General features: G+C 44.6%; 1 long non-coding RNA gene across 1 annotated transcript in view; it reads left to right on the top strand.

Annotated features, from left to right (window-relative positions):
* Window positions 1-5,783, top strand: part of LOC113633590 (uncharacterized) — an 89,596-nt gene extending 83,813 nt beyond the window's left edge. The window contains exon 6 of the long non-coding RNA XR_003438265.1: window positions 3,234-5,783. This is a non-coding gene — a long non-coding RNA (uncharacterized LOC113633590). The remainder of the gene's footprint in view (window positions 1-3,233) is intronic.
* Window positions 5,784-25,625: the final 19,842 nt, after the last annotated feature.

The raw sequence follows: 25,625 nt of genomic DNA, 5'->3' as shown, positions 1-25,625 counted from the left end.
ATTTACTCTGCTATCACTTCATTTCCAATATTCCTTCCAAATCAGCCGATGCTAATGTTTCAGCATGTGTGCAGAATACAATATGGGCGGGGGTGGGGACACTGGGAAGGGATTGCATAAGTCCTTTGCCCTCCGTTTTCCTTTTGGTGTTGAGAGTGGGGAACTACACTCGGAGAGTATTTGACATGCAATGGGCCTCACAATGTCAATTGTTAGGGTTGCAGAGGCTCCCAGGGAGTCGTCTTTCTCCTGCAGTTGGATCAAAATAGGCCATGGGCCCCTCTTGGCTGTGACTGAGACCGTGATATGGATCTGATGTGAACCAAGAAAGCACTGGTTGGTGTTGTTAACCTTGATGGTGTGTTGGAATTGAGCACGTATGAAAGTTCAAATGTCTATAACGGTACATCATTTAGAAGCTCTTATCTGTGGTATAATCTCCTTGACCCTTAAACTTGATGCCCCTGACAACAGTATAGGCCTAATGATACTGAATATCTGAAAGCTCATGGGTGATTTTTAGGAATCTCTTTAAAAGAAGCAGCAAAGATGTTATCCAGAATAACATTATTAATGTCTAGTCTCTTAAGGCGTCCCCACTCCTAATTTTGAAGGCAAGATTCTCAGGGTTGGGAGGAAATTTGAAGATTGTCTAGTTCACACTTCTCAAAGTTTAATGTGTCTACAAATCACCTAGAGGACTAGTTAATTCTAATAACTAGGGTCTGGGAGAGTCTAATCCAGTAATTCTGGATTAGGGCTGAGAGTCTGCATAGCATCTAACCCCCAAGCCGTGTAGATGCTTCTGGTCCGTGAATCATCCTGTTGAGTACAGGGTCTAGCCCAACCGCAGCCTGCATTCTCTTATGATGAGCATCTAGTGTACGTTTAAACCCTCTTAGTAGGAGGTACTCATATTCTCTTAAGGCCGTCTGTTCCATCTTGAATGATTCTGAATATTAGCTTTTCTTCATATTGCAGCCATGGTCTCACTCTTTGGACCTGCCAATCACTGGCCCTGGCTCTAGTCCTTGGTCCTGTTCAATACATATGGCAAGGCAAGGAAACAACTCTCCTATTGAAAAGAGGGCAACTCACCAGGTGGGGAGAGAGCGCTAACCCAGGGGTAATTTTTGTCTCCTTGGGGTTCACCATTCCTATTGACTTCACTGCCCTCTCTTGGCCCCTGAAGGCTCATGCTGGTTCTTGGTTTGCCTCCCACTCTCTGTGCCCCAATTGGATGATATTTTCCTCTCTTTTGAACTCTCACATCCTATATGTGTGTGTGTGTGTGTGTGTGTGTGTATATATATATATATATATATATATATATATATATATATATATATTTCGTGTGTGTGTGCATCGTAAAATTCAATTTATTCCCTGCCCCGATTATAAATCCACGAAAGCAGAGATTATGTCTTATGCTTCTTCAATTTCTCTACAGTGCCTTGCACATACTAAGAGCTCAAACCATGTGTATTATTTTGAGTAACACATAGAAACTACTTCAAGGAATTTATAGCAGTAACACAACAAAACGTAAAGACTGTAACATAGTAAATTGTCACACTAGCTAGTAGTACCACAGGTGGATTCAGAGATAGGAAAAGTTCAGTGTAGACAGGAAGAGTGGCAAAGGGCTTTGTGGACAAAGGGGAGAGGAGTTGTAAATTTAAATTGTCTGGACATAACTCATACTTCAGCTAAGGATTCTGGGGCTAGATAGGAAAAGAGCCTAGTAGACAGTATAGGAATCCACATGGTTCCTTCCAAGGAAGTTGGGGGAGGGAAGAGATATAACTTGGGTGGATTCAAGTCAGAAGTCAGCACATTTTTTCAGTCAAGGATAGTAAATATTTTAGGATTTATGGACAATGTGGTTTCTGTTGTAATATTCAACTCTGCCATTGCAGCGTGAAAGCAGCCATAGACCATATGTAAATGAATTGGCATCAGGGTGTTCCAACAAAACTTTATGGACACGCAAATTTCAATTTCATATACTTTTCATGTATCATGAGATATTATTCTTGTTTAGACACTTTCCAACCATTTAAAAATGTAAAAACCATCCTTAGCTTGGGTGCCGTACTAAAACAGGTAGTGAGTTGGATCTGGCCTGGATTGTGGTTTGCTGATGCCTGCTTGATGGCTTGGGTGTCTGTTAAACACTTCACCAGCAAGGATTCTGGGGATGGATGATTGGAGATAGATATCACCCCTCAAGAAGAGAGCCATCAGTAGCATTCATGAAAGAGCAACTGAGGAAAGTGTGCGAGGCTAGAAGTGAGGTGTTATTTTACAGGCGTGGCTGGTCCTCCTTGTGAGAGCGAGGATGTGGAGAGACTTTGATAATTATTCTCTTCCTTCCCCCAACCCCTAGTTCTCCTCCTCTTATTCCTTATCTTCTCTCCTGTGACTTTTCTGACTCCACCTTTCCATCGCATCATTTTTCTACCTCATCAAGTCTCCTATGGTGTATCCTCAGGCTTTTAGAATTATGTAAATACAATTTTGTTTCCTTGCAAAAACATCCTTAATATTTTGGAATATGATCACTATCTTTATCTGATAAAATTAATTTTTCGGGCTTCCCTGGTGGCGCAGTGGTTGAGAGTCCGCCTGCCGATGCAGGGGACACGGGTTCGTGCCCCGGTCCGGGAGGATCCCACATGCCGCGGAGCGGCTGGGCCCGTGAGCCATGGCCGCTTAGCCTGTGCGTCCGGAGCCTGTGCTCCGCAACGGGAGGGGCCACAACAGTGAGAGGTCCGCATACCGCAAAAAAAAAAAAAAAAAAAATTAATTTTTCTGTATGTAATATGGACATAGGAAATGAACAGTCTGTACGAAATATTTGGGAAAGCATGTATTTTGGGGAGAAAAAGAGACAGATGCATGTCCAGAAAAAGTAGAACCAACCAGCTCTGGGACTTGGAAGAACCACTTTTTCTCAGGAGAAGCAGGGCAGAGACACTGAGTTCAGTGTGGGATGTGTCGAGCCTGCATTGCCAGGATGAAGTTTGATAACCAACCAGGGGGACATATTTAATAGGTAGTTGGCTGATCAGGTCCAGAATCTAGGAGAGAGGAATGGGCCGGAGATAGAGATTTGGGAATCATCACCCACTTTTGCAGTGGGGTGCGCCTCCGTTATTGGCAAAAGAGGGGCCGTGCGACTTCTGAGCTAGGTCATAAGGTGATATGGCTTCTGATTGGCTTTCTGTCAGGGGATGGTCACCCTGGGAGTGTAGCCACCACGTGGAAACCCAGACCACGTGGAGAGGCTACGAATAGGTGTTGTGGCTGACGACACCCTGCTACTATCTCAGCTTCATCCACCATCAGCTGCCAGGGATGTGAATGAAGGAGGCTCCAGATGATTCCAGCCCCCAGCCTTTGGGTCTTCCAGCTGAGAGCCGAGCCAACAAGGAGCTGCTTGAATAGAAAGATAAACGTGGTCTGTTTTCAGCTCTGCTCTTCACCTTGGTCTGAGCCATGAGGTCGCTGGGTTTAAACTCTGGCTTAGCATCAACCTGCTTTGGAGCAGGTGATGGGGGTTCTGGATACGTCTAGAACAAGCCACCCTCACCTGCTTCCCGCTCTGCCGGTTAATGAATGGACTTGGCTGTTTGCAGTTTGAACTGGGTCCCGTCTCTCTTCTCCATCTCTTGAGCCCTCTCCCCAGGATGGGCTTCTCCTCCTCTGCGGCCCTCTCTGTTCATGAGGACATCGTGGAGCAGTCAAAGCTGGACCAACACAGAGTCAGGAGCTGGGTGGTGTCGGGTCCTCCCAGCACCGGATGCCACGCCCCCTCCTCTCATGGGTCCTCTGAGGAACAATGCGCAGGTGCAGCGGACCCGTTGTATACAGGGCTCTCGGTGTGGGGAGAGCCGCGGACGACGGGCTAGGCATTTGAAGGCTTGCTTCATTTTCTGTTTCCCCTTTTTAAGACCATGAGCCTCTGGAAGCTTTGACAGCATTAACGATTGGCTGAGTGCAGTGGTCAGCCTCCCTTGGTGGGCTGAGCTGGTGAGGGGGGCCGGCATCTGGCTTAAACTGATGAAAGGCAGGAAATTCAGAATCACGTCCCGATCCTTTGTGCTTCGGTTTAGGGTTCTTCAAGGCCAGCTGACAGAGAGCTGCCAGGCCCAGAAATAAGCTTGTTTTTTGAGTTGAGGGCACAGTGCTCAGGGTGGAGGCTGGGGGAGATCCCAGATGCTGAAGCCTCTTTCCCACGCGGTGGCAGGGGCAGGGCTGTGGGTCTTGGGTGGAAGCAGTGAGGTTTTGCATGAATTCTTTTCTGATTGGCTCTTAAGTCTTTTCTCCCGGGAACACCTATGGTCTTTGCTTTCTTTCTGACAAGATCGCTGACCAGGGAGCCACAGGCCTTGCCCCTAGCTGGCAGTGCAGCCAGATATAAACAAGCAGAGGGCAGGGCCTGGTGTCAAACATTATGTTTACTAAACAAAACCGACAAGTTCTCATTGTTGAGTGAGGACGCCCTGCAACTCTCAATCCCCCAGAGCTGAAGAGGATCCATTTTATTGAGCTCTGTAATGACAGCCCAGCTGGAGCAGCTGGGTAGTTTGTATTAACTCTAAGAGACCCAGGAGGACCGTTTTTCTTTAGGAAAATTATGTTTTTCATTTAGACCAACAATAGCCTGACTGTCTCAGCCTACCTTCCCATAATCTTAAAAAGAGTGGTACAATCAGAGCCCAGATTGCTCCGCCAATACTTACCATGGCCAGAGTTAGCAAATAAAATAGGGGACACCTACAGGTAAATTTGAATTTCAGATACTTTTCTAGTATAAGTATGTCCTATGTAATATTTGGGACAGACTATTACTAAAAAAGTATTTGTGGCTTTATTGGAAATTTAGATTTAATGGAGCAGTCTGGATTTTATCTGGCAATAGGTGATGACTTTCTAAACATCCCTGCTTACATACCTGTGGTGACAGGGACTCACTACCTTTCAAAACAATCATTCTGTCATCAGACAGGGGCAATTGCTAGAAAGCTCTTCTGCATATTAAGATGGCATTCTTACACATCTGATGCTCGTGTGAACTTCTGGGGCCCCTTGGAATATGCCTAATTCATCTGCCATGTGACAACACTCCAAATGTTCATTAACAGCCCTGTGTCTCCTTGAATTTTCTCTTCTTCAACCTGAACATCTCCCGCTCTTTAAATTTTTCCTCAAGTGATGTGGTTTCAGGGCTGCAAACCCTCCGCTGAAATGTGCTCTGGCTTGTTTAGAGCCTTTGTAATCAGGTGGGATCTGGAGGCCTGAATAATGACTCCAAAGACATGGCTTTGTGCCTGTTGTCACAAGTCCACATTCACCATGCCAGGGAAGTTCTGGCCTCCTGAGCTGGGCTTAGTCACAGATCCTTTCCTGAAGCAGTGCTGCTAGCCGTCAGAGTGGAACTTAGGAGTCGTTGGAGAAGTGAACACTCCTTGCTATAGGATGAATGTTTGTGTCCCCCTCAAAGTCCATATGTTGAAACTTAATCTCCAGTGTGATGGTATTTGAAGGTGATGCCTTTGGGAGGTGATTAGGTCATGAAGGTGGAGCCCTTATGAATAGGATTACTGCCTGTATAAGACACCCCCTTGCCCCTTCTATCATGTGAGGACACAGGGAGAAGACGGCCATCTGTGAACCTGAAGCAAGCTCTTATCAGACACCATATCTGCCGGTGCTTTGGTCTTGGACTTCCCAGCCTCCAGAACTGTGAGAAATAAATTTCTGTTGTTTATAAGCCATCCAGTCTGTGGTATTTTTGTTACAGCAGCCCAAGTAGACTAAGACACAACAAATTGGCAGCCCTATTCTTACTTTAAGTGATAGCTGGCAGTTAGGACATTAGCATCACCAAAAGTCATGTTATATGTATGGACTCCAAGGGGGGAAAGCGGGGTGGGGGTGGGATGAACTGGGAGATTGGGATTGAATACATACACTAATATGTATAAAATAGATAACTAATAAGAACCTGCTGTATAAAATATAAATAAAATAAAATAAAATAAAATGTTATATATTCATGAAACAGACCTAGTAACAAGAATATACATTTCTAGTTCAGGTCAGATTGGAATTGTGGATAAAAACATCAAGCTGGATTCAGAGATTTGTTACAGACTGATGGTGGAACTTTGGGAAAGTCACTTATGTCTCTGGCTCTCAGCATCTTCATCTGAGAAAACAAGGCATTTGATTTAATTCTCGAAGGCAGAAGACTGTCTCACATAGGCTGTGGTCATGGCTATGGCCATGTGAAGCTGACTGGAATAAAACAGATTAAAAAAAAACAACAAAGAAAAGTAGTAATTATTCTAGATCTAAATGACTCTGTTTCTCAGCTTTCCTTGGACAGGAAAGGGTTAGAAAATTAAGTGTGGGCCGCCCATTGTCTGCGTGTCTGCAAGCTCTTCATGACTGGTCCATGACAAAGCAATGCAGAACTGGAGAAGTGTTTAGAAACATTTAAATCCATTTGACATTGTTGTGACATCCAAGTGTATGATCAGCGGGTCGTTTCCTTCAATAGGGTGTGGACCAGTCTGGGTGCTCTTGAAGCTGTGGGTGGTGCGTGGCATGTGACATGAGCTGTGTACCAGTCACTTGAAGTAGAACCATGTCTTGATCTGTAATGGATTAGAAATAAAGAAAAAAGTCAGTTCGTTACCAGCCAGATTGAGGCAGAGCTTCCTCAATGGCATGCCATTCTTGAATTACAGGTGTGCCTAGGAGTTGTGCCCTTGGCCCATGGGGTACCTGGGAGAAGCCTGGGCCAGTTTGGGACCAGCCATTAGACCAAGTTACCTCTGGCCATGAGTAATTAAAGTACTATACAAATATTATCATTTTCTACATGTGCCTTGAAGTGAATAAAGTTGGAAAGTGCTACCTTTTCTCCAAAAAAGCAAATAGGCAAAGAGAGGACTGGGCTAATTGTTCTTTAGACCACAGCCTCCAAATAAACTGGCTTAACCTAGTGGTTCAAATTGGAAACCCGCTCCCAGGCAAAAATGTCACAACTCTTCTTCCCCTCATGTCTACCTTTCTTTTAAAATTAAATTTAGATTTATCACAGAAATATATGCATGTCCCTTAAAATCAAGCAGTACAAAGATAGAAAACATGGGTCTTCTGTACCTCCCCTCCAAGTTCTGTTCAGGTTCCCCAGAAGTAGTCACTTTCTAGTTGGAACTTCAGTGTTTATGGAAAGAGGATCCTGCAGGGAAATGCCCTGATTTCCCCACAGAACCCCAGCAGGCACAGTGCTGGAGACACCAGCACTGTCAATGCACCATTGGGGAGGTTGTGTGAAAGTCTGAACGCACAGCAGTTGGACCATGGACTTCCCCGAGGCCACCTCACCCATCCGTCACAGCCAGGCAACTCCTCCTTGCTACATTTCTTCTCACAATACCCTCTCCTTCACCCACCCTCCACAGAAGTCCAGACGTTTAAGCTCTGGCAAAAAGGAATCTGAGGGACTTTGGACTCTGAAATGCTGGGTGCAGCAGAAGGCAGAGGTGAGGCTTGGGCTGAAAACTAGAGTGTTCTGTGAATGTCTACATGCTGAACTGTGCCACCCCCAGGCCCTCTCTCTGACTTGCTATCAGAATTATCAAAGCTAGAGGTGGCCTAGCAAAGGAAATAATCAACAGGGCGGGGAGACAACCTATGGAATAAGAGAAAATATTTGCAAACCACCTATCTGATAAGGGGCTAATATCCAAAATATATAAAGAACTTGTACAACTCAATAGCAAAAACAACAAACAAACCTCCCCCAAACAATCTGATTAAAAAATGGGCAGTGGGGCTTCCCTGGTGGCGCAGTGGTTGAGAGTCCGCCTGCCGATGCAGGGGACATTGGTTCATGCCCCGGTCCGGGATGATCCCACATGCCGCGGAGCGGCTGGGCTCGTGAGCCGTGGAGGCTGAGCCTGCGCATCCGGAGCCTGTGCTCCACAACGGGATAGGCCACAACAGTGAGAGGCCCGCGTACCACAAAATAAGAAAAAAAAAAAAAAATGGGCAGTGGACTTGAACAGACATTTTCCAAAGAAGACATATAAATGGCCAACAGGTATATAAAAAGGAGTAAAGTAAGTCAGAAAGAGAAAAACAAATATTGCATATAACACATATGTGGAATCCAGAAAAATGGTACAGATGAACCTATTTGCAGGACAAGAATAGAGACACAGGTGTAAAGAACAGATGTGTGGACACAGGGCGGGAAGGAGAGGGTGGGATAAACTGGGAGATTGGGATTGACACATGTGCACTGCCATGTGTAAAACAGCGAGTGGGAACCTGCTGTGTAGTGCAGGGAGCACAGCTTGGTGCTCTGTAGTGACCTAGAGGGGTGGGAGGGAGTTCCAGGAGGGAGGGGATATACGTATACATTTAGCTGATTCACTTAATTGTACAGCAGAAACTACAACATTGTAACATTGTAAAGCAACTATACCCCAAATAAAAGAAAAAAAGAGGCTAAACATCACTAATCATCAGAGAAATGCAAACAAAGACCATTATGAGATACCACCTCATACCTGTTAGGATGGCTATTATCGAAAAAACGAGAGACAAGTGTTGGTGAGCATGTAGAGCAATGGGAACCTTAGGGCACCGGTGGTGGGAGTTTGAATTGGTGCAGCCACTATGGAAAATGGTATTGAAGTTCCAAAAAAAATTAAAAGTAGAACTACCATACAGTCCAGCAGTTCCACTTCTGGGTATTTATCCAAAGGAAATGAAAACACTATCTCAAAAAGACGTCTACACCTCCATGTCCATTGCAGCATTATTTGCAATAGCCAAGATATGGAAAGAACACAAGTGTCCATCAATAGATGAAATGGGCAAAGAAAATGTGGTAAATATATACAATGGCATATTACTCAGCCATGAAAAGGAAGGGAGCGCTGTCATTTGTGACAGCATGAATGGACCTTGAGGGCATTTTTCTAAGTAAAATATGTCAGAGAAAGAAGGATGAATACTGTATGATCTTACACGTGGAAAGTAAAAAAGTTGAACTCATAGAAACAGAGAGTAGAATGGAAGTGGGGGAAATGGAGAGATGTTGGTCAAAAGGGTACAAACTTCCATTTGTAGGATGAATAAGTTCTGGGGATCTATTGCACAGCATGGTAACTATAGTTAACAATACTGTATTATTTACTTGAAGGTTGCTGGGAGAATAAATAAATCTTAAATGTTCTCACCACACACACACACTTAAGTAATTATATGAGGTGGTAGATGTGTTAACTAACCTTATTATGGTAATCATTTTGCAATATACCTGTAGCAAATCATGACACTGTATACTTTAAACTCAGACAATGTTAAATGTCAATTGTATCTCAATAAAGCTGGGAAAAAGTTTAAAAAAATAAAGGAATGCTACAAGAAGATCAGAATATTTTTATCTAGAGAAGCTAAGTGTCCCCAAGGAGAGACCCAGATACCAGTGTTTGGAGGACCCTAGTGAAAAGGCCAGCTGTCATCTGATTGCCCTCCAGTGATCTCCAGCTGTCAGCTAGTCCCACCCTCCTATACTGCACTTCCAACAGGCTTTCGGTTGCCTCACACTTAAATATAAATGGACAGCCAAGGATCATGAGCCATTTGAGAGAGTCTGCCAACAGGAAAGATAGATGCTGTAGTAGATTGATTTTGTTACTCATCCCAATTAATGTTCTCCCTGTCTTCATGTCTTTTGCCCTGTGAATCCCGCTACTAGTCTGCCAGAGAAATGTGAGAGGCACAAGCAGAAGAGCCAAGACCTCCAAATCCAGGCCATTCTAGACCAGTCAAATCCCAGTAGTCCTGCCAGACAAACACAGGTGTGTGAATATGACCAGCCAAGATCAGCCAAGCCTGACCCAGATGACTCATAGACCAAGCACCGCCGTCTCTGAGGAAAACAAAATTCTATGGCATCAAATATGTAATTTATTAGTGTGGATGAATACATCCCCTGCCTTCCCTTCTGCACCATCCAGCCCCATCCCCTTACTGCTTGAGGTTTAAGAACACCTCTTCTGCAGGTGTGATGCTCTGGGCCCCATCCTAAGGAGAAGAGGAGGCGATGGACAGAAGCAAGGAAAACCAGACGCCAGACAGGCCTTGCTGGACACAGCTTCATCCTCTGGCTGTTGGTGTTGCTTGATGATGATCTCCTCGGTATTTCTGTCCTTGGGTTGGTGAGAAGTCCCGGGATGCCAAGTAAAACTGGATCCTAAACTCAAGTCTTGGCCTAGGGAAACCCTTAGGCTTGTCTGTAAAGCTTGAGGTGGAGGAAACTGTGAAGTGGGTAAAATCGTCTACCACACCAGCCCTAGGCTATTCCTTTCCATGGCCCGCCCTCCCTCTCTCTCTTCCTCCTCCCTCCTTCCCTCCCTCCCTCCCTCCCTCCCTTATTTCCTTCCTTCCTTCCTTCCCTCCCTATACCCAAGGTATATACAACTCTCTCCTTCCACCAGTCTCATTTCAGGAAAGAATCTGCTTAAACTCAGGAAACATTTAAATGTTGCCTTTCTCAGTATATCTTACAATTCAAGTCTTGTTTCTAACCAGGATACAAGATTTTTACTATTTGGAAAGAATTTTCTCCAGAAGGTGGAAATCCTTTTGAAGGGGATGGGGTTTTGTGTGTTTCAATGATCTTGAAATGCTAACCTGTGGTTGAAGCCCAGTCCTGGCACTTTTCTTTTGCCAGAAACATTCTAGAGCCCCCTGGGGACCGGAGAGAAAGTAAATAAGGAAACCTCCTAGGAAATGCACATTGTATTTTGTAATTTGGACTCTTTCCCTGCTGTTTTGCAAACAGCACTCACAGCCACGCACTGTTACCTGAGTAACAATCCTTGAGCTGGCATTTTAGGATCAAACGGGGTTCACGGAATAATTTTTTCTTTCCTGGGCCTTTGCCAGCTTTCTGAGGGATGTCTTCCTCTTTTTGATGCTAAAATAGAACTTACTGCCTCCTGGGGTGATGAAGTCTAATAAATCAGTAGTCACTACAGTTAAAGCAAAGGGAGAGCTGAGGTAATTGTCTGGATAATTTGGACAAAACAACCAACTATCCTCAATGGGTTGCAAAGTTTGGAGTTACCCAAATAGAACAATACACCGAATCTGCTCAGTCCTTTTTAGCTTCTAGGAAAGGAAAGCACCTTTTCTTTGGGGGATACTCAAATGGACTTCAGCAAGCTTTCTTGGTTGTCCCCATTCACCTCCTTGGGAGTATGGCACAGAGGAAGCCCATGAATGTAATAACAGTGGTGGACGTTTACTGGTGTGTGTTCTAGGCACTGTTAAGCATTTTAAATAGATCTCATTTAGATGTCATCACAATAAGCCTATTACGATCCCCACTTAGCAGCTGTTGGACATGAGGCCAACAGAGCTTAAAGGGACTTGGGTGAGGCTCACAGCTGGTAAGTCACAGAGCTGAGTCAGCCAGTCTGACTCCAAATCCTATCCTTGTCAACTTGAAACCTCTTGGTGCGATTATGCTCTGAGGATACAGACATGCAGAGGAATTGTGATCGGATCAAGGGAACCTGGTTCCTTAGTGGAAGACGTGGTGTATGCAAAACACCACTATGTAGCTGGATGATATAAGGTAAGAAATGTCCCTCTCTTGGCCTCAGATTCCTCAGGGGCAAATCAAAGGGTTGACCGGGATAATTTGTAAGTCCATCTCAGGTCTCACCTATGATTTTTAAAGTGGTCTGTGTCTGTGATCTTCAGTGTTCATTTCCTGAGCTCTGATTGGAGCTCAGCCCTAGCACTATTTGAGCCCTGGTGTTCTTGTAAAGAGGGATGAATTAATGGTCAAGATATCTTGTGGTAACAAATGGCCTTCAAATCTCAGTGCCATAAACAACCCAGCGTCTGTTATATCTCGTGTGTTTCGGTGTCCATTTCGGGTGTCCAGGGACGCAGTGGTCCCCCAGAATCCAGACTGGTGGGGAAGCTACCATCTCTAATGTTGAGGGGCACTCTGCCTGAGGGAAAGAAAGCTCTGGAAGGTATTACGCTGGGAATTAAATACTCTGGCCCAGAAAATGGCATATGCCTCGGTCTCTCCTGACTCACTAACCAGAACTAGTCCCATGGGCCCATCCAACCATAGCGGGTAGAAGGTACAATCTTAACCATGTGCCCCAAGGGCAGACAACTGGGAATATTTGGAGAACAGCATTAACGATCTCCTACAATACGAATGCCACAATGTCCCTTTAGAATCGTGCATGACTGGGGAGGCTAGCAGAGTCAGGCAGGCAGGGCTGCTAATATTGCACTGTGGTCAGAGGGACAGGTTGGACAAGAGAATGTTTCCTTTTCAATGAGATAATGGATACTGTGCTGGGGGTGGGGGTGGCCATGGGGGTAAAGAGAGGTCACTCAAAGCCAGGTTTTCTCTAGGGTGACCTTGATCACATTCCTTCCTTTACTGTTTCTTGTAACTCACTAATTAAGATAACTAAAAATGTTACCATGAGCTAAAGTCAACATCAATTAAAAATCCCATATATATTTCACATGAAAACACATGGTCTTCAAACATGTGTGATTTTCATCAGACCTCCTCATCTGTTTGTCATTTAAGGTTCAGACCATTTTCCATATTTCTATCAAATGCTGCCTGCTGTAGATGAAAGCCTGGCAAATAACTGTGCAAAAGAAACTTTCTGAAGTTATAAATAATCAAATGCCCATGGGGGGTTGACCTCATATACAATAATACACAGAGTAATGATCAGAGCTCAGAGGGAAATGGAGCTCAATGATGGCCTTCTCCAGTAAGGAGGTGGCTGCAGCTTTGCTTACAGTAACATGAGTGTCATTTTCCTGATCCCCTCATCCTCTGGCAGGAATAGGACAGAATGGAGCTATGGAGAGAGTTGGGAAAGTAGTTGGAACACAGTTGGGACAGTGGTGTACTGGTAAGTGTTTAGCAATCAGCTCTCTGGTGAAAAAAGCTCTGATTTGTAGTGTTTGCCAATTTCCATGGTGTAAATACCCTCACTATGGCTGGATTTCAAGGTACCCATGTGAGGTCATTGAACATGGATTTGGGAAGAAATATATAATTGGCTCATGTAAGTCAGTACCACCTGGGTCCTCCGCATCACTGAACAGAGAAATTGGGATGGTTGCCTGTTTCCTGTCCTCTTCTCACCTCTAGTCCCAAAATTGATGTTAGGAGCTTAGGTGGCAGGAACTGTTCAGAGGAAGACAATGACAAGAGGGAGGCAGATCTAGTGCTGGGAAACACTGGTGACTCCCATATTGTATTAGTTTCCTAGGTCAGTAGCAAACTGGGTGGCTTAGAACAACAGAAATGTATGCTTTCACAGTTCTGGAGTCCAGAAGTCTAAAATCAAGGTGTTGACAGGGTTGTGTAGGGGAGGAAAACTTCTCCCTTATTCTCTTCTAGGTTCTTGGCCTAATAATTAAATTGGTGTAAGACAGATTAACAGGAGAAAAGCAAATTTAATTTTGTAGACATGGGAATCCTAAATATATGGGACTCTCAGTCAGGCAAGTGAGGCTTATATGCCATCCTGAGATAAGAAGAAGGGGCAAGGGGTCTAGGACTTCAAAGGGGAGGAAAAGAACTCACAGGAAGATGGAAAGAGCAATGTTTGGAAAACAATGTTTGCCATGCCATGCAGATAAGTCTTTCTGATGTAAAAAGTTATCTCTGGGGCTTCCCTGGTGGCTCAGTGGTTGACAGTCTGCCTGCCAATGCAGGGGACACGGGTTCGTGCCCCGGTCCGGGAAGATCCCACATGCTGTGAAGCGGCTGGGCCCGTGAGCCATGGCCGCTGAGCCTCCGCGTCCGGAGCCTGTGCTCCGCAATGGGAGAGGCCACAACAGTGAGAGGCCCGCGTACCGCAAAAAAAAAAAAGAAAAAAGAAAAAAGTTATCTCTGGTAATAGTGTTCTTCCTGGTATAGGCCCCATATGTAAATTATTTTAGGCAGTTAAAGGAAAGGTAAAAAGCCCTTCTTGAGTCTGTTGGGCCATGATTGTGTTCAGCTCAAAGTAATTCACAGGCCCAAGTGGCACATTCTGGGCAGCCTGCCCTGAACCCCATCAGCTGGTTCCTTCTGGAGTCTCTAAGCGAGGAACCACCCTGCATTTCTCCTAGTTTCTGGTGATCACCAGCAATCTGTGTCACTTCTTGGCTTGTAGACATATTCCAATCTCTACCTCTATCTTCACATGCCCTTCTCTGTGTGTCTCTCTGTGTGTCTTCTCCTCTTCTTGTAAGTACACCAGTCATTTAGGGACACCCACCCTAATTCCAAGGTGATTTCACCTTGAGAGCCATAACTAATTACTTCTGCAAAGACCCTATTTCCAAATAAGGTCACATACTGAGATTCTTGGTGGACAAGAATGTCTGGGAGACATGATTCAACTCACTGCGCATATATACACACAGCACAGAAAGGATTAGAGAGAGGGGAAGGCAGGACCAGAGCTGGCGACCTGGCCCTAACACTTCCCTCTGACTTCCCAGAGCATCCTTCAGGCTGTGATCTGCTTCCTGATTTATGATGGCAGGTCAGGAGGGGAAGTGGTCTAGGACGGCTGGGTCGCCTTCCCACTTAGTCATGCTCCGCACCTCCAAACCCAGGTGGGTGAGGAGTAGAGTGACCTTGGCCTAAGGTTCTTATAAAGCTGTGTTTGGGCAGTTGTCTCCTTATATCATCTTCCATCTTCTCTGAAGAGAAATTTTGGCAAAAATAGCACAAACCTTCAGAGATCTGTTCTTTAACTAGTATCATACACCCTATCTGGTAGAATAGGCCCTTGATTGATACTGCTGAATGAAGGAATACAGTCAAGGGCTGCTTAAAATGGGCCTTCTCTGGAAGAAAACAGATGAGCTCTCAAGTTCAAAAATATCTTTTCAATCTAAAAGACATATTCTGGCCCATTAGGTCAGTGGAAGACAGTGACAGAGGATCAAGTGTCAAAGGCCCCAGGGACCTTAAGTAGGGCTTTCCTTGGCCCTGTAATAGGAGCCAAGAACTACCCCTCCCCACAGCCCTGATGAGAAAGCCAGCTTGCCTGGGCCTCAGAGGGCAGGGGGAGGTCACTGAGACTCCCTCAGTGGCAACTTTAAACCACATCTTGTGGGTCCCTTCAGTTTCATCCCTCACACTCCTCTCTCAGCCTGGAATGCAGAGGAAGGGAGTGGAGGGATCAGATTTCCAGGAAAGAATCTGCCTTCTGAGTTTCTGTGCTTTAGCCGAGAGCTCACACCTAGAGAAGCTCCATGGTTTGGGGCATCTGATACACCAATGAGATTTTCACATCTCAGGCCCAAATTCCTCATCTCCACTCACCATGCTTGAGATGAATTGAATTTATGTGCCATGGCTTAAGAGTTCATAACAAACACCTTTCTCTCAGGCACCTTGCCCTCTGTTCCAGCTCATTCTACTCCCCCAAGGTTGCTCTTTCTCCTGGGCCTCAGGTATGCAGTCATTTGGCTGGTTGAGCCCTGTGATCACATGAAACAATGACCACATAAAACATACCTCAATTTAGAGATAAGCACTGATGCATGCCCTGCAGCTGAGATTAAAATCTGTCCCATAAATCTCTTTACAATGCTGCATATTCCACACATTATGATGAGAAGTGAGCTAGTAAATAAATAGCTGAGGAAAAAAAAATTCTCACAAAATACCCTATGATTAAGAAGCTTGATCTCATTTTGCTAGAAACTATAGGAGGGGGTAAGATTTGTCTGTGATGTCAATTCCTCCTCTCACTATGGCATTGCATGGAAGGTTTGACTTTCACCACACAGTTTTTAAGAGCCTACTGTGTGATATGTGCTGGGGATATACATAGGACTAACTTGCAATTTAAAGATACAATTGAGAAGGTAATGAAATTTGAAAACATATCAATTTGAGATCTAGTTATTAAAATTCTATCTCTCTGTGTATATATGTGTTTTGGAGTTTAGGGTAACATTGCTTAGAGGCATTTGACACACTTTTTCATATACAGTGGAATATTATAAGCTCCTAAGATTCAAAATAAATAATAATGGAATGAGACAACCATTTCCATGATCTTTATGCCTCTACCATGATGATAGGTTTTCTGGAAAAAGGATTTAAGGGCTCACTCCTGCTCCTTGGGCTGTCAGTAAACCTGGACCATCTGCCGGTCTGAATCTTGGTGCTGCCCTTTTCTCTCATCCAAGGTAACGAGGAGTGTGCGTATGTGCGTATGTTTGCTACATGTGCACAACTGGGTGTGTTTGTGCGAGTATGAAGGGAGTTGGCTGGGAGCCACAGAATTTACAGAGGAAAACTAGATGTCGTGAGAGTACATTGAGATGGCAAGTCAACTTTCTTTGTCCTCAGGAATTCCTAGCTGCAAATGAACTTGGAGTTGAAGAGCCATTACATTTGTAGGATTAGATCATTGAGATGCTCCTATGTGTAAGGAAAGTGCCCTTCTGGCATGATGACTGTGTCGTGAGGTTGTGGCCTTAGACTAAGGGGAAGACAGACTGGAGTAAAAGGGAAAACCCGCCCCGTGCACTGAGCTAAGGTTGGAATGGAATGGGGACGAGTAGTGGAGGAAAGCAGACTTAAGGGTCTCTGTTTCTCTCACTTCTTTGGTCCCCATCTTCTGTGCTCAGAGAAGCATGATGGAGAAGGAGAACACTGGGCTAGTGGGCTGGTAGTGGGGGGTGTGTGTGTGTGTGTGAGAGAGAGAGAGAGAGAGAGAGAGAGAGAAAGAGAGAGAGAGAGAGAGAGAGAGAGAGAGAGAGAGAGAGAGAGAGAGAGAGAGGGAGAGAGAGACTGAGAAAAAGAGGTCCCAGACCTCCATCATGACTTGGGAGGTCTGGTGAGGAGGAAGCTAGGCAACAGAAGAAGGATAGATTGAAAGACCAGAGGCCAGGTTACCATGATCTGACTGGGGCTTGCAAGGAGCCCAGAAGGACCCATCTACCTGGTGAGGGCATGGAGGAGGGCTGAGAGGGTCTGTTGATGTGCTGGATGCCTGTGGTCAGAGTGAAGAGGCTGCAGTAGGCAGGGACCACACACTCCAGTGGTGAGTGCCATCATGTTGGCCTCAAGTGATGATGCTCCCTCCCCCCCTTCCCCAAGAAATAAGCACACCACTGTCATTACCACTTCTACTGTCACTACTCTAGGGAACAGATCTGCTCTGGGTGATATGCAGCTGGGACCAGGGATAATCCAGAGAACCTTCTCCCTTGCTGGCTTGAGGAGAAAATGATCCCTTCATATATTAAGACGACATCTTAGGGAAAAGAAGGGGAGATGAAATCCAAGAGACCAAAATTCATCTAAATAGGGAATTCTATTTTGAAAAGATTAAGTGTCTAAGGGGACATTTTCTAAGGGATGGAACAGAAATACAGTTGACCCGTGAACAATGCAGAGGTTAGGGACGCTGATCCCACACAGACAGTCGAAAATTCAAGTCTAATTTTTGACTCCTCCCAAAGTGAACTACTAATAGCCTACTTTTGACCAGAAGCCTTACCATAACATACACAGTTGATTAACATATATATTTTTGTATTACATGTATATCTACATATATTTATGCATTCATGCCATTTCTTAATTTTTTTATTTTTAATTTTCATAGGTAAGACATCATTTATTTCATCTTTTTTTTTCATCTTTATTGGAGTATAATTGCTTTACAATGGTGTGTTAGTTTCTGCTTCATAACAAAGTGAATCAGTTACACATATACATATGTTCCCATATCTCTTCCCTCTTGCGTCTCCCTCCCTCCCACCCTCCCTACCCCACGCCTCCAGGTGGTCTCCCACCAACAGTGCAAGAGGGTTCCCTTTTCCCCACACCCTCTCCAGCATTTATTGTTTCTAGATTTTTTGATGATGGCCATTCTGACTGGTATGAGATGATATCTCACTGTAGTTTTGATTTGCATTTCTCTAATGATTAATGATGTTGAGCATTCTTTCATGTGTTTGTTGGCAGTCTGTATATCTTCTTTGGAGAAATGTCTATTCAGGTCTTCTGCCCATTTTTGGATTGGGTTGTTTGTTTTCTTGTTATTGAGCTGCATGAGCTGCTTATAAATTTTGGAGATTAATCCTTTGTCAGTTGCTTCATTTGCAAATATTTTCTCCCATTTTGAGGGTTGTCTTTTGGTCTTGTTTATGGTTTCCTTTGCTGTGCAAAAGCTTTGAAGTTTCATTAGGTCCCATTTGTTTATTTTGTTTTTATTTCCATTTCTCTAGGAGGTGGGTCAAAAAAGATCTTGCTGTGCTTTATGTCATAGAGTGTTCTGCCTATGTTTTCCTCTAAGAGTTTGATAGTTTCTGGCCTTACATTTATGTCTTTAATCCATTTTGAGCTTATTTTTGTGTATGGTGTTAGGGAGTGATCTAATCTCATACTTTTCCATGTACCTGTCCAGTTTTCCCAGCACCACTTATTGAAGAGGCTGTCCTTTCTCCACTGTACATTCCTGCCTCCTTTATCAAAGATAAGGTGACCATATGTGCGTGAGTTTATCTCTGGGCTTTCTATCCTGTTCCATTGATTTATCTTTCTGTTTTTGTGCCAGTACCATACTGTCTTGATTACTGTAGCTTTGTAGTATAGTCTGAAGTCAGGGAGCCTGCTTCCTCCAGCTCCGTTTCTTGTTCTCAAGATTGCTTTGGCTATTCGGGGTCTTTTGTGTTTCTCCTTCATCACTTTAAATATGTCCTGCCAGTCCCTTCTGGCTTGCAGAGTTTCTGCTGAAAGATCAGCTGTTAACCTTATGGGGATTCCCTTGTGTGTTATTTGTTGTTTTTCCCTTGCTGCTTTTAATATGTTTTCTTTGTATTTAATTTTTGACAGTTTGATTAATATGTGTCTTGGCATATTTCTCCTTGGATTTATCCTGTATGGGACTCTCTGTGCTTCCTGGACTTGATTAACTATTTCCTTTCCCATATTAAGGAAGTTTTCAACTATAATCTCTTCAAATATTTTCTCAGTCCCTTTCTTTCTCTCTTCTTCTTCTGGAACCCCTATAATTCAAATGTTGGTGCATTTAATGTTGTCCCAGAGGTCTCTGAGACTGTCCTCAGTTCTTTTCATTCTTTTTTCTTTATTCTGCTCTGCAGTAGTTATTTCCACTATTTTATCTTCCAGGTCACTTATCCATTCTTCTGCCTCAGTTATTCTGCTATTGATCCCATCTAGAGTATTTTTAATTTCATTTATTGTGTTGTTCATTGTTGTTTGTTTCATCTTTAGTTCTTCTAGGTCCTTGTTAAATGTTTCTTGCATTTTGTCTATTTCCAAGATTTTGGATCATCTTTACTATCATTATTCTGAATTCTTTTTCAGGTAGACTGCCTATTTCCTCTTCATATGTTAGGTCTGGTGGGTTTTTATCTTGCTCCTTCATTTGCTGTATGTTTTTCTGTCTTCTCATTTTGCTTATCTTACTGTGTTTGGGGTCTCCTTTTTGCAGGCAGCAGGTTCGTAGTTCCCGTTGTTTTTGGTTTCTGTCCCCAGTGGCTAAGGTTGGTTCAGTGGGTTGTGTAGGCTTCCTGTGGAGGGGACTAGTGCCTGTGTTCTGGTGGATGAGGCTGGATCTTGTCTTTTTGGTGAGCAGGTCCACGTCTGGAGGTGTGTTTTGGGGTGTCTGTGGCCTTATTATGATTTTAGGCAGCCTCTCTGCTAATGGGTGGGTTTGTGTTCCTGTCTTGCTAGTTGTTTGGCATAGGATGTCCAGCACTGTAGCTTGCTGGTCGTTGAGTGAAGCTGGGTGCTGGTGTTAAGATGGAGATCTCTGGGAGATTTTCGCCGTTTGATATTATGTGGAGCTGGGAGGTCTCTTGTGGACCAGTGTCCTGAAGTTGGCTCTCCCACCTCAGAGGCACAGCACTGACTCCTGGCTGGAGCACCAAGAGCCTTTCTTCCACACGGCTCAGAATAAAAGGGAGAAAAAGTAGAAAGAAAGAATTAGTAGAAGTAGAAAGAAAGAAAGAAAGAAAGAAAGAAAGAAAGGAGGGAGGGAGAGAGGCAGGAAGGAAGGAAGGAGGGAAGGAGGGAAAAAAAGAAAGAAGATAAAGTAAAATAAAGTAAGATAAAATATAATAAAGTTATTAAAATAAAAAAATAATTATTAAGAGAAAAAAAGAAAAAAATTTTTAAAAAAAGGACAGATAGAACCCTAGGACAAATGGTGGAAGCAAAGCTATACAGACAAAATCTCACACAGAAGCATACACATACACACTCACAAAAAGAGGAAAAGGGGAAAACAATCATAAATCTTGCTCTCAAAGCCCACCTCCTTAATTTGGGATGATTCGTTGTTTATTCATGTATTCCACAGATGCAGGGTACATCAAGTTGATTGTGGAGCTTTAATCCGCTGCTTCTGAGGCTGCTGGAGGAGATTTCCCTTTCTCTGTTTTGTTCTCACAGCTCCCAGGGGCTCAGCTTTGGATTTGGCCCCGCCTCTGCATGTACGTCGCCGGAGGGCGTCTGTTCTTCGCTCAGACAGGACGGGGTTAAAGGAGCCGCTGCTTCAGGGGCTCTGGCTCACTCAGGCCGGGGGAGGGAGGGGCACGGAGTGCGGGGCGAGCCTGCAGCGGCAGCGGCCGGCGTGACGTTGCACCAGCCTGAGGCGCGCCGCGTGACGTTGCACCAGCCTGAGGCGCGCCGCGTGACGTTGCACCAGCCTGAGGCGCGCCGCGTGACGTTGCACCAGCCTGAGGCGCGCGGTGCGTTCTCCCGGGGCACTTGTCCCTGGATCCCGGGACCCTGGCAGTGGCGGGCTGTAGAGGCTTCCCGGAAGCGGGGTGTGGATAGTGACCTGTGCTCGCACACAGGCTTCTTGGTGGCGGCGGCAGCAGCCTTAGCGTCTCATGCCCGTCTCTGGGGCCCGCGCTTTTAGCCGCGGCTCGCACCCGTCTCTGGAGCTCCTTTAAGCAGCGCTCTTAATCCCCTCTCCTCGCGCACCAGGAAACAAAGAGGGAAGAAAAAGTCTCTTGCCTCTTCGGCAGGTCCAGACTTTTCCCCAGACTCCCTCCCGGCTAGCCGTGGCGCACTAACCCCCTGCAGGCTGTGTTCACGCCGCCAACCCCAGTCCTCTCCCGGTGCTCTGACCGAAGCCCGAGTCTCAACTCCAGGCCCCGTCCGCCCCGGCGGGGGAGCAGACAAGCCTCTCGGGCTGGTGAGTACTGGTCAGCACTGATCCTCTGTGCGGGAATCTCTCTGCTTTGCCCTCCGCACCCCTGTGACTGCGCTCTCTTCCGCGGCTCTGAAGCTTTCCCCCTCCGCCACCCGCAGTCTCCGCCCGCGAAGGGGCTTCCTAGTGTGTGGGAACCTTTCCTCCTTCACAGCTCCCTCCCACTGGTGCAGGTCCCATCCCTATTCTTTTGTCTCTGTTTTTTCTTTTTTCTTTTGCCCTACCCAGGTACGTGGGGGGGGGGGGGTTTCTTGCCTTTTGGGAGGTCTGAGGTCTTCTGCCAGCGTTCAGTAGGTGTTCTGTAGGAGTTGTTCCACGTGTAGATGTATTTCTGGTGTCTCTGTGGGGAGGAAGGTGATCTCCGCGTCTTACTCTTCCGCCATCTTCCCGGAAGCTATCTCTTAATTTTTTTTATATTTCTAGGCTACGCAGTTTATCAGCAAGTCTTTTCAAATTGTAGCAAATCTGCAGAAAAATTTTCCAATATATTTAGGGAAAAAAATCCTCATATACCACACAGTTCACACTTGTGTTGTTCAAGGGTCAACTGTACTACTGTTTCTTAAGTTTAAGTTTCCCAGCTACCTAGCTAGGAGCAGATCCTTTTCGGGGAATAAAGAAACTTCATTTCCATGTACAACTGACTGTGATATAACAGAGCAACCCTGATACATATGGATAAAAAGAAAGTTGTGAACTTTCAAATAAAAAACTTTAATCTTAAGTAAACAAATTTAAAATAGTCATGAAGCCTTTTGAAACTTTTCAGTTGTCTTTTGAGACTTTTATAAAAAATAGCCTGGGGCTTCCCTGGTGGCTCAGTGGTTGGGAGTCTGCCTGCCGATGCAGGGGACATGGGTTCGTGCCCCGGTCCGGGATGATCCCGCATGCCACGGAGCGGCTGGGCCCGTGAGCCATGGCCGCTGAGCCTGCGCGTCCGGAGCCTGTGCTCCTTAGTGGGAGAGGCCGCAGCAGTGAGAGGCCCGCGTACCAAAAAAAAAAAAGAAAAGCGCCTGGGAATAAGTATCCTTGTCGTACCATCCAGCTGGTATTCAGTAAGGAAAGAATAGGGGACCTGGAGCACAGCGTCCTGGCTGAACCCAGGGGGCCATGCAGATTTGGGACAGTCAGCATCACTTGGGGACACTGGTCCAAAGACTGATGAAGAAAAAAAATCCTGAGAAATTTAGTCTTCAGGGAACATTTCCCAGTGGAAGGGCTCAGAGTCTGTGGAATTCAAAGCTTCTGCAGACACTGACAGTTCTCTCTCTGGGGATGATTTCTGAGTAAGGGAGATAGGTAGTTGTGTGACCAAGACGATTTTGGTGCAGATTGTTCTGGACATAGGGGAATGGCTTAGGTGACCTTCCAGGGGTCTTGTACCTAATCCATGATTCTGTAAGTAATGAGTTGACAGAAAATTGCATTCTGTTTGGTTGGCCATCTGCTGTTTCTCCAGCGCTGGCTGATAAAGGCATGGCTATATGGGGAGAAGGTGAGCTGTAATTAATTATCTATGGCATTGATGAATTTCCTGTAAGATATTCCCCTGCTAATCCAGCCATATAGCTGCATCCATCCCCCACTCCCAATGTTAACGGTCTATTTATGGACCCAGCTCCGTAATTAAATGTTTCATTTGCAAGAAAATGGTTCCTAGGAAAATCCAAGCTCTCTTTATGTGCCTGCAATAGGCTACTGCAGACGTTACATAAGAGATTAGTCCACGTTGGCCTGCTGTTCTTAGCTTTCTGGATAATCTAATGTATTATGTTTCTGGTGTATGTAAATTACTAAATGTAATGTTCGTCAATATACCTGCTGAATGAAGCCACATGTATTGTGGGCATAATTTTAATTATTTATATGCTATAAGAATGGAAGAAATTGGAATTACAGAAGTAGGGTTCTAAAAAATCCCTCTGGTTTTCTTTTGGGCAACAACTTAATCAAATTAAAACCGTAATCGTTTTTCAACTCTTGCCTCACACTTGTTTTGGCCACCTCTTTTGTCAGCATGTGGCTATGCCCCATAAAGGCATTTCATGTCAACCCAGAGTATTTGCCTTATTAGAAAACAGCACGTACTAGATGGCTGGGTTCAAGTCAGGGACAACATTGGGGAAGCTCAAGGTTCCCTTCTGAGCTTGGCTTTTGTTCTTGAACTAGGTCCCTGGCAACTCCTGACCCGTTTTCTTCTAGTCAAGAAGGTAGCAGCTAGGTAGGTAAGGCTGGAAAGCAGAACAGGGAAGGAGCAGAGGTGAGAGGGACATGTGTATCTCTGGGCAAAGCAACATGAAAAGACAATCAAAACCAGCTACTTTTATTAACTAGCTAGAGATATGGAGGACAATTTTAGTTCCAGATGGCTGATCAGGATTGAAAGGATTTGGGTATCTATTCAAGACCTGGAGACTGTAATCAGAAATGAGTTTGTCCAGTGAGTTTTATCATATTGTGACATCTTGGTAGGACACGGAGTCTAGAATCCAAGCACCTGGTTTTGAATCCTGGTCTCATGTTTTAGGTGAGGCATCAAGACCCTTCTCAATGCCTCGATTTCCTCATGCACACAGTAGGGAGCATACTAATGCTGCTTGATTGAACTGTCAGGAAGATCTAATGGCGTGATGCATGGGAATGTGATTTATAAACACCAGCGGGTGGTGCAAATGGATGTTTTTGTCCTCCCTACATCCTTCTCTTGTCCTATAACACGTGTTGCCTGGCAAGTCATGTTTTAGTATTTTTGTGTCTGACATGGAGGAAAAAAATATTTTATGAGTTATTCCAGTTTCCCTAGGAGAGTAGCAGAATTCCTTGGAGAGGAAAAACTACCCTTTTCTTTGGGAATATACAAATGGGATATTTTGTTCATAAGACAGACCCCCTGGGCCAGTCTAGATCAGACTTCTCAAATGTCCTATGGTGAAGGACCATTTAAAATTCCAATCCATTGTGGACAGTTACTTTTGTAAAATACAATAAAACGTAGTCTTAAAAACATGAAATAAAAAAGACATACAAAGCACAAATCCTATTTTTCTTTTATTATTAAGAGACATAAAATTACTCTGGAGACAGAAAATTACTTCAGGAGACATAAAATTACTCTGTCAAGTTGTTGTAAAACCTTAACATCTGTACTTACCTCGTTGTGGACTGGGAACCAAAGTTCTTGGACCAACACCACTGAGTGGATTCCACTTTAAGGAACACTACTGTAGCTGGAAGAGATTTCAAACAAAAAGAGAACTAACCTAGTTTCCATTGAACAATCATAGGTATTTTGTTTTTGGCAGATGAGCTAGTAAATGGGTGTAAAACTCACAGAAGGGATATGGGGGAAGGGCCTGTTTTGATTCAAAGAGAGAGAAGGGGAAAAATGACAGCTGGCCAAAGTGTAAAGAGGAGAGTAGTAGTTAAGAAATTCCACGTGCTGGGGACGATGCATAATGACAGTTTTAACTTGTTTCCTTGTTCGGTTGTGCTAATTCCCCAACCTTCAAATAGTCTGTTACACACAATGTCTGCATGTTGGTGGTGCTTGGAGACTGAGGCTGGGTCTATATCCACAGCTGGTGGACAGCAGAGAGTAAGGGGGTAGCCATAGGTCTAGCCCAGTTGGGGAGTCTAGCCCAGTCGGGGAATTCAGAGGCAGAGCTGTCCAGGAAAGTGCCAGCCTTCTCTTGAGTGTCTGTGGATGCACTGAGGTGGGCTCTGGATTTTCCATATTATGTTGGGTGGAAGCATTTGTACTTATTTGGTATTGAGAGGAAAAGGGATCCCAGAAGTTTGGAGGACAAGCGACACTCAGGTTATACTACAGATGGGAAAGAGTTCTGCTCAAATTTCCTACCAGTCTCCTGCTCATGACAAACATGGTCCTTCTTCTTTATGGAGGGAAGCGTCTTTCCTCTGGTTGGGTGTGAAGTGTGAATTGCACAGATAAATCAGAAATAGTGCTTGGAAACGTGTTCTGTCTTATTTCCTAGCACATTTTTTTTTCTTTTTCTAGTAACTATCATTACATTTCTTGAGAATTTGTTGTGCCAGCCTTGTCATCTCAAATCCTTATGGTGGTTCTGCAGTTGTATAGGTTTTTAATATCCTGGATCTACTATTAATCGTTATTATGACCTGGACTGAGTTCCTTCACCTTTCTGAGTCTCAGTTTTTTCATCTATATAATGGAGATTAAAACATTGATAGCATACTACCTGATGTATACTAAAAAAAGGTAATAATAATGATGATAACATTAACAACAACTAACATTAAAGTGTTCTTGCTGTGTGCCAAGCACTGATTGAAGTACTT

Source organism: Aethalodelphis obliquidens, unplaced genomic scaffold, assembly GCF_003676395.1.
Source record: "Aethalodelphis obliquidens isolate GAN/ISIS:26980383/991018 unplaced genomic scaffold, ASM367639v1 scaffold40, whole genome shotgun sequence".
In the NCBI taxonomy this organism is placed as follows: domain Eukaryota; kingdom Metazoa; phylum Chordata; class Mammalia; order Artiodactyla; family Delphinidae; genus Aethalodelphis; species Aethalodelphis obliquidens.
Note: the sequence above shows the minus strand (reverse complement) of the source record. Positions and strands in the feature narration are given on the sequence as shown.